Source organism: Megalops cyprinoides, chromosome 20 (genome assembly GCF_013368585.1).
Source record: "Megalops cyprinoides isolate fMegCyp1 chromosome 20, fMegCyp1.pri, whole genome shotgun sequence".
Classification (NCBI taxonomy): domain Eukaryota; kingdom Metazoa; phylum Chordata; class Actinopteri; order Elopiformes; family Megalopidae; genus Megalops; species Megalops cyprinoides.
The window spans coordinates 538,744-545,668 of record NC_050602.1 but is presented as its reverse complement, the minus strand read 5'-3'; the positions used below and the strand labels follow the sequence as shown (position 1 = coordinate 545,668).

Here is a 6,925-nt window from a genome sequence, read left to right as displayed (position 1 = left end):
ATTGCATAGTGTTTGCTCTGTTCAACTCATTCTACCTCAGAGGTGCCTTGCAGATGTCATTGTTATCGTACTGTACATTAGGGGTGATGGAATATTCGTCTGTGAGAGTCTGACCTGTTTGGTTATTATTGATAAATTTATATGACCAACCACTAATCAAAAGCAATTTCCCATCTGTCCAAAGATTCCAGATTCAAACCTGCAACTTCCCACTTACTAGCTGGGTTTAAGTGCTATGATATATAGTAGCTGTATAGTACAGTAGCTGGGGTGTGGAGAGGAATGAAAATAGGAAACTTTTGTTAAATATTAGATGTTGTCTGAATCCAGAGTGTACATGGCTTGCATTTCATAGATATGTTGAATGTACACTGAAAATGTTTGCAGCTAGGACTCCGACAGCCTGGTATCTGAACAGGTTTCAGAAATCCTTGTTTTTCTCTCTATGACAGCTATCACTAGTTTTTATGTAAGAATGTAAATATGCCTGTGAACTGTCAGTTTAAGGAAAAACATGCTAACATATATGAGACGATTGCTGCAATGTGGCTAAGTGGTTGCTAGGGTGTTGCTGGGTGGTTGCTAGGGTAAACAGTATGGTCACTGGGGCATTGCTAGAGCGTTGCTGGGTGGTTGTCAAGGTGTTGCTAAATGATTGCTAGGGTACCCAATATGGTCGCTGGGCGTTGCTGGGTGGTTGTCACGGCGTTATTAGGTGGTTACCAGGTGGTTGCTAAGGTATATAAGGTGGTTGCTAGGGTGTTGCTAGGTGGTTGCTAGGGCGTTGCTAGATGGTTACTAAAGTATATGAGGTTGTTGCTAGGGCGTTGTTGGGTGGTTGCCAGGGTGTTGCTTAGTGGTTGCTAGGGTAAAAAATGGCTGTTTATCAATCCGCGTTTTTGTCTTTTCATGTGTTCTCGTGAGCTTGTTTGACGTAATCTTTCGTGGCCCTAGTACAGTTCCAATACCGAAGAACGCAAGTGACCAAGAAGGCTTAAAATGCCTGGATGTGTTCTTGATCCACCCCTTTTATCGAGGGTGCATTGGTTGGTGACTTGGCCAGGGAGAACGCATCTGATATCCCTGAAGTCATTGCAAGAATGATGGCAGGAGAGCCAAGTGAGAAACCGCACAACTGTAAGTTTTTACTTTTCTTATTTCAAGTAAATGGTACCTATAAATCAGCCTTTACAGGTACCATTTACTTGAAATAAGAGAAGTAAAAACTTAATATCATGTCCTATCATAATTTAGTACAAAGAGGTATTCCATTTTTGATGCATTAACCTCTAAGTGGAGCTAAAAGGATTTGTGGGCTGGTTATAGTTGCTGTGATGGCTTCCGAGGTAAAAAAAAGTACATAATTTGTATGAACTGCCTGCATGTTTTGCATGTAAAACCCTTTATTAAAAGTAACTAGTATTTGCAGCTGTTATAGATTAATTGAGTGGAATAAAAAGTAGAATATTTGCTTTGAAATGTAGCAGAATAAAAGTACAAAGTCCCCTAAATTGGAAATACTCATGCCAAGTACAAGTACCTCAAAACTGTACTTAAAACAATTTATATTAAGTTACTTTCCATCTTTATACAGCCAACCCCACCCCCTGGTCAATCAACCACTTAGCTAGCAAGATACTTCACAGATAGAAGATACTTGCCATTCACATGCCTGTTTGGCTTAGGGTAGGGGCATCATAACACTTGTAATGTTAAATAACATTTTAGTGCTCATCCTACCATATGAATGAAATGACAAACATGAGTTTTGAGTTCATCTTTAACTTTATTATATGAACAAAGTAGCAGCCTATACTATGGCAAAACACAAATGTAGCACTCAAAACACAATACAACAAAAGTTTATCAAATGTTGCGCTGATAATGCTAGTGTTGTCATATTATTGCTTAAATGAGCTGTGTCCAGGGTATTGCGCAATAGCAAGTACCAATAGTATCTCAGTCTCTGATAGGTGTGTCATGTGATAGAACTCTTGATTGGAAAAATTAAAACACAGCTAATTTTAGCAAAAAAAAAACAAAGCTAAATTTTAGCTTTGAGGAAACAGCAATTTAACATTAAAAATATAGCAGATGCTAACTGAAAACTATGAGAAGCTTAATGACGCTCATGAAAACATAAGGAACCATGTAATGTAGCACGCGCGCTACATAGCATAAAAATAAGTTACGTGCGAAAGGGTGAAATACGAACTAGCATGCATGGCTAACGTCACAACCGTGTGAAAGATGAAAGACGGTCAAAAGTGTGGTTCACTTTAGAAAAGAAAAGGTTGACAAGGCAAAGTGCAGTGCATGTGGGAAGCTACTTAGCTGCAAGTCAGGTTGCACATCAAATCTGACCAAACATTTAAAGCAGCACGGCGTCGATCTGAAAGACCGTACGGTGTTGCGATAAGCAGAATCGGAATCGGAATTGATAAAATTCAAACGATACCCAACCCAAACGATACCCAACCCAACCCAAAGTATAATCCCTTTTACATTTGCTTGTTTTGAAAATTACCTCTGGATGAGGTGTTTGTTGATAGTGGGGATAGTGTGTGATGTACTTGACTAGTAAAATATAGGACAAATAAAGATGCACGTGTTTGTCACCAGGGAAAATATCACCAGAAAAATATCCTAACTGCTATCCTATTACAGAAGCAATTCCTAAACTCATGGCTGTGTCCTATCCTATCTCAGACCTCCTATCTTAAGAAGTCCTAATTATAACTGTAAATTCGATTTTTCAATCGGCAGTCATCCTGTCATGCCTTTATCTATGTTTAGAATGTACACGAGACTGCCTGTATCTTTGATTAGAATGTACCAGTAGGCTGCTTAAGATGGACAAGCCATAATATTAATGGCTCTCACAGCATAATATCGATGGTTGTCACTGCTAATATGGACAAAAAAGATGGGCGTACAATTTTAGCCGCGAAGAGTCGGAGGCATTAATTGTGTCGGTGGAGGAGAGGAAACACCACCTTTTCGGGAAGTTTTCTTCTAAATTATTGTCCCAGGATAAAGACTTGAAGTGGCGAGGTGGCGGATGCTGTCACATCTGTGTGCGGAGTTTTGAGGACTGTGAACGCAGTTAAAAAAAAGTGGTCTACCATCGCCAGTGAAGCGAAGAAGAGGGACGCTTTATTAAAAAAGGACCAAGGGAGGAGAGATGGAGGCCAGCCAGAGGTGAAGCCACTGACTGCCTCAGAGGAAAGGATCCTTGCCGTGATGGGAAAGGTCTACATGGAAGGTAGGTTAACATGGAAATTAACGTTAGCTAAAACTAACATAGCTAGCTAAAACAAGAATGCTAAGTCAAGCAAGCTAGGCTTAACATCTAGGCTTAACATGACAAAAATTGCCAAATAAGATGATGTTGCAATCATTGATTACACCACTGCGAACGTAATTCGTATTTCCTGACAGCGTAAATATGGACACGTTTCCGTGTATGATAAAAAAGAACCTAGCTAGCCTGCAGTTAGGTATGATAAACAATAGCTAGCTAGCGGCCTCGTACCTGTCATGGGGGGGAGGGGGTGCCAAGCGATTTTTTGGGGTAAGGGGGCGTTCACCTAAGCTGCTAGCATATTTTACATGAACGGATGTCCATTGTTGTTGCATTGTAGCTAAAAACCGAAAACAATGTAGCTAGCTGTGAGTTGTAACTTAAAGTATGTCACTTATGTACCACAAGGGATCTCCAATGGCTCAGAGGTCGGACTGCCAGAGCCAGCTTTGCCTCCTGAATCGTCAACAGCGTCAGCTGAGCCACAGGTCATCCTAACGCTGGTGTCAAGTTGTAAGGATGATGGGACATTGCCACCACCAGTTGTACTTCCATTACCTGGTAAGTTGGTTTTGACAATAATGACTAACTCTATATTTTTTGACAACGTGTTGTTCATAAAGCAGGGTGGGAAATAAGCACCAGCCACCAGCTAAATGCTGGTAAAATATGAAAGTAGCTGGATGATTTCAGACACAAAATAATGATTTACTATTGAGTGGCCGGTGAATTTGAACATTTATCTGTCAGTGGCCGGTAGATGTTCACATTTTAAAAAGTTAATTTCCCACCCTGTCATAAAGTGTGTTGGGCCATCTGCTCCTAACTGCATTTGATTGGCTCTATAGGCTACTGCACAATGACAATAATGTTGAATATACAGTAGCCTAGGTCTATTCCCATAACCTAATGTTGCATTTTTTGTCTTCTCTATAGCCAAAAAGAACAGGACTACCCAAGAGCCCTGCAATAGGAGCTCCTCAACTTGGAGAGGGAGAAGGTGCTCCTGATGAAAGAATGACTGCCAATAGAAAAGGAGAGATTGAAATTGGACAGGGAGAAATTTGAATTCATGAAAGCACATTGTAAAAGACAGGAAGCTAGAGGGCGTGAGAGTTTTGATTTATTTGAAATGTAGGATAAAAAGATGAAAAATAAGCATATATTTTGTTGTAGACATTGTATTGTATTGATTAATTAATATATTTATTGATTCTTCCAGAATTAGAAGTTCATTGTCTGTCCAATTTTCTAGTCTAATTTACTTAATTATCCTATCTAGTGAAATATGTTTCTATTAAGTTGTTTCTGGTGTTCCTACCAGTCTGTGCACCATCATTGCCTTCCTCCTCATCTTCAACCATGGCAGGGATATTATCGGGGTCTGAAATATTAGCCATCCTGCAAATATTGTGCAACACTGCAGTGGCTTTTATGAACATCACCACCTTCTCTGGGCATACTGCAGATATCCACCGCTCATATCATGGCATCGCCATCTACAATGACAAGGATTATTTTTATTGTTTATAGTATTAATAGTGGTACAGTTAGTAGTACAGTAAATATCCAACTGTATAAATGGATAACATTGTACAGAACTGTAACCTATGTAAGTCGCTTTGGATAAAGGCGTCTGCTAAATGAATAAATGTAAATGTAAATGTAGTACTGTTAGTATAATTACTATTATCATCATCATTGCAATACTTTCAGGGCATGTTTTATTAGAAATTATTTGTGTAGTCTTGGGGGTATGCTGGGTATAAAGAGTATACTCCTTTTCTGGGCCTTATACTGATTTATTAGCTTGATCACTATTGAAATGTATAGGGCACTGTACCCTCTTCTTCAGAGGCAGTATGCCCACCTCCTCAGAAGTACCCACTTCTATAATTAAGACTACAAGTAGTGATGTGTCAGTAGTGTTTGCCTCACCTTCCTTTCCAGATGCCATACAGCCTCTCCTGTCTGCTATGGCACTTCTTCTGAGCCACATTATATTTCCTCTCTGCCTCTGTCTGCTCATTACTGACTGGTGTCATCAAATAGGGTTTCAGAGGGTATCCTGAATCCCCCAAAAGCCAGCCACTTGCCCTACCCTCACTTAGGCAAGTGTTGATGTCACTGTAATCAGGCACAAAGCATTAGTCTGGCTCTGCAAATTAAGACTCTTAAGTGCATGCAGCCTATGCTGAGTCCTAAGAATGTCATCATACTATCTAAGTAGGTTAAGCAATATTTCCTATTAGGCTCTATAGGACCTACCTGGTGATGAAGATGAACGAATCATGGGTGGATCCAGGCCACTTTGCCACCAAATGTCATATGACCATGTTTTGGTCCCTGGCCTGCACATTAATGGCGTGAAAGCCTTTACGGCTAACAAAAGCTGGCTCATCAGGTCCACTCGGTGCTTTGATCGGAAAACGTGTCCCATCAGCAAGCCCAAGTACTCCCGGCATCCCACTCTGTCTGAAAAACTCCTCCTTAATCTGTAGTAGCTCTTCTCCTTGTGGGAAACGTATTTATTGCGGCGCCAGATTACAGGTTGCTTGGGTGACCTCTGTGAGGTTGCATGAGATGCAAGGCTGTGATGTTAAAGACAGATATGCAACCTCAGTCTGGAAGTCACCCTTAACAAAAAACAAAGTGCATTTGTGATATGTACGACCACTGGCAGAGCCCCGTGCCTCCTTGGAGGCCTGTCCAGAGCCAGATATAGCATGTCGATCAAATTCAGAATTAATTATCTTGGCAGTCGATATATACCCATTAATACATGGTCCGGGAAATTTAAAGTGTCATCATACGGTTTGAGTAATCTTTCAATCGTTATGATTCTGTGTTCATGTTCCTCATCTTCATTGCCATACAGACCTAACAAGAGTGCTGCTGCCATTTTTGGCAGTTATTTTGAATTTAGGACAGGGTCTGTGCCATCCTTATTTAGGATTCCTAATTTGGGAAATCCCTTAGTTAGGACAGTTCTGTAATAGCTAAATTCCTATCTTAAGATAGGATTTTTTCCTAAATGCAGTTAGGAAACATGTTTCTGTAATAGCAAAAATCCTAAATGTCACCCTAAACTGAAATAAGATAGGATTTCAGACTTAGGAGTTTTCTGTAATGAGGCCCCTGAACACTAAAATATTCTGTCCAAAACAACTAGCAGTTAGTTTAATTAACTGCTCTAGATTGATCTTAATCTATTAAGATTTTTTTTAATGCACATGTCTGTGGATCATACATTTTTATTGTATGTATTTAGTAAATACTAGTAAATAGTAAATACTATTAACTTTGTGAATGTTCAAGGCTTAAAGGCTTAAAACAATAACGATATTCTCGTTATCTAAACATTTGACCTCTTTTTACCATTTTGGAATGGAAGCAGGAAATCAATAAGAATCGGAATCGATAAGCAGAATCGTAATCGGAATCAATAAAATTCAAACGATACCTAACCCTAGGTAAGGCTTTGAAAAATGAATTGAAGTCAATGGGAGGATGGAGGGATGAATAAAAGAGTAAAGGACGAGTGCAGGCCAGAATGGATTTCAATGAGTGTTGGGTGGCATGACCTGAGCCAGCATATGAGGTATGTTTTCTGACAGCCTA

At 39.8% G+C, this 6,925-nt stretch overlaps 1 long non-coding RNA gene across 1 annotated transcript; it reads left to right on the top strand.

Annotated features, from left to right (window-relative positions):
* The first annotated feature begins 2,771 nt into the window (after positions 1-2,771).
* Positions 2,772-4,352, top strand: LOC118795323. Its single transcript, XR_005005812.1, has 3 exons — positions 2,772-3,265; positions 3,713-3,865; positions 4,241-4,352. It is a non-coding gene; the product is annotated as an uncharacterized LOC118795323 (long non-coding RNA).
* The last annotated feature ends 2,573 nt before the right edge of the window (positions 4,353-6,925 follow it).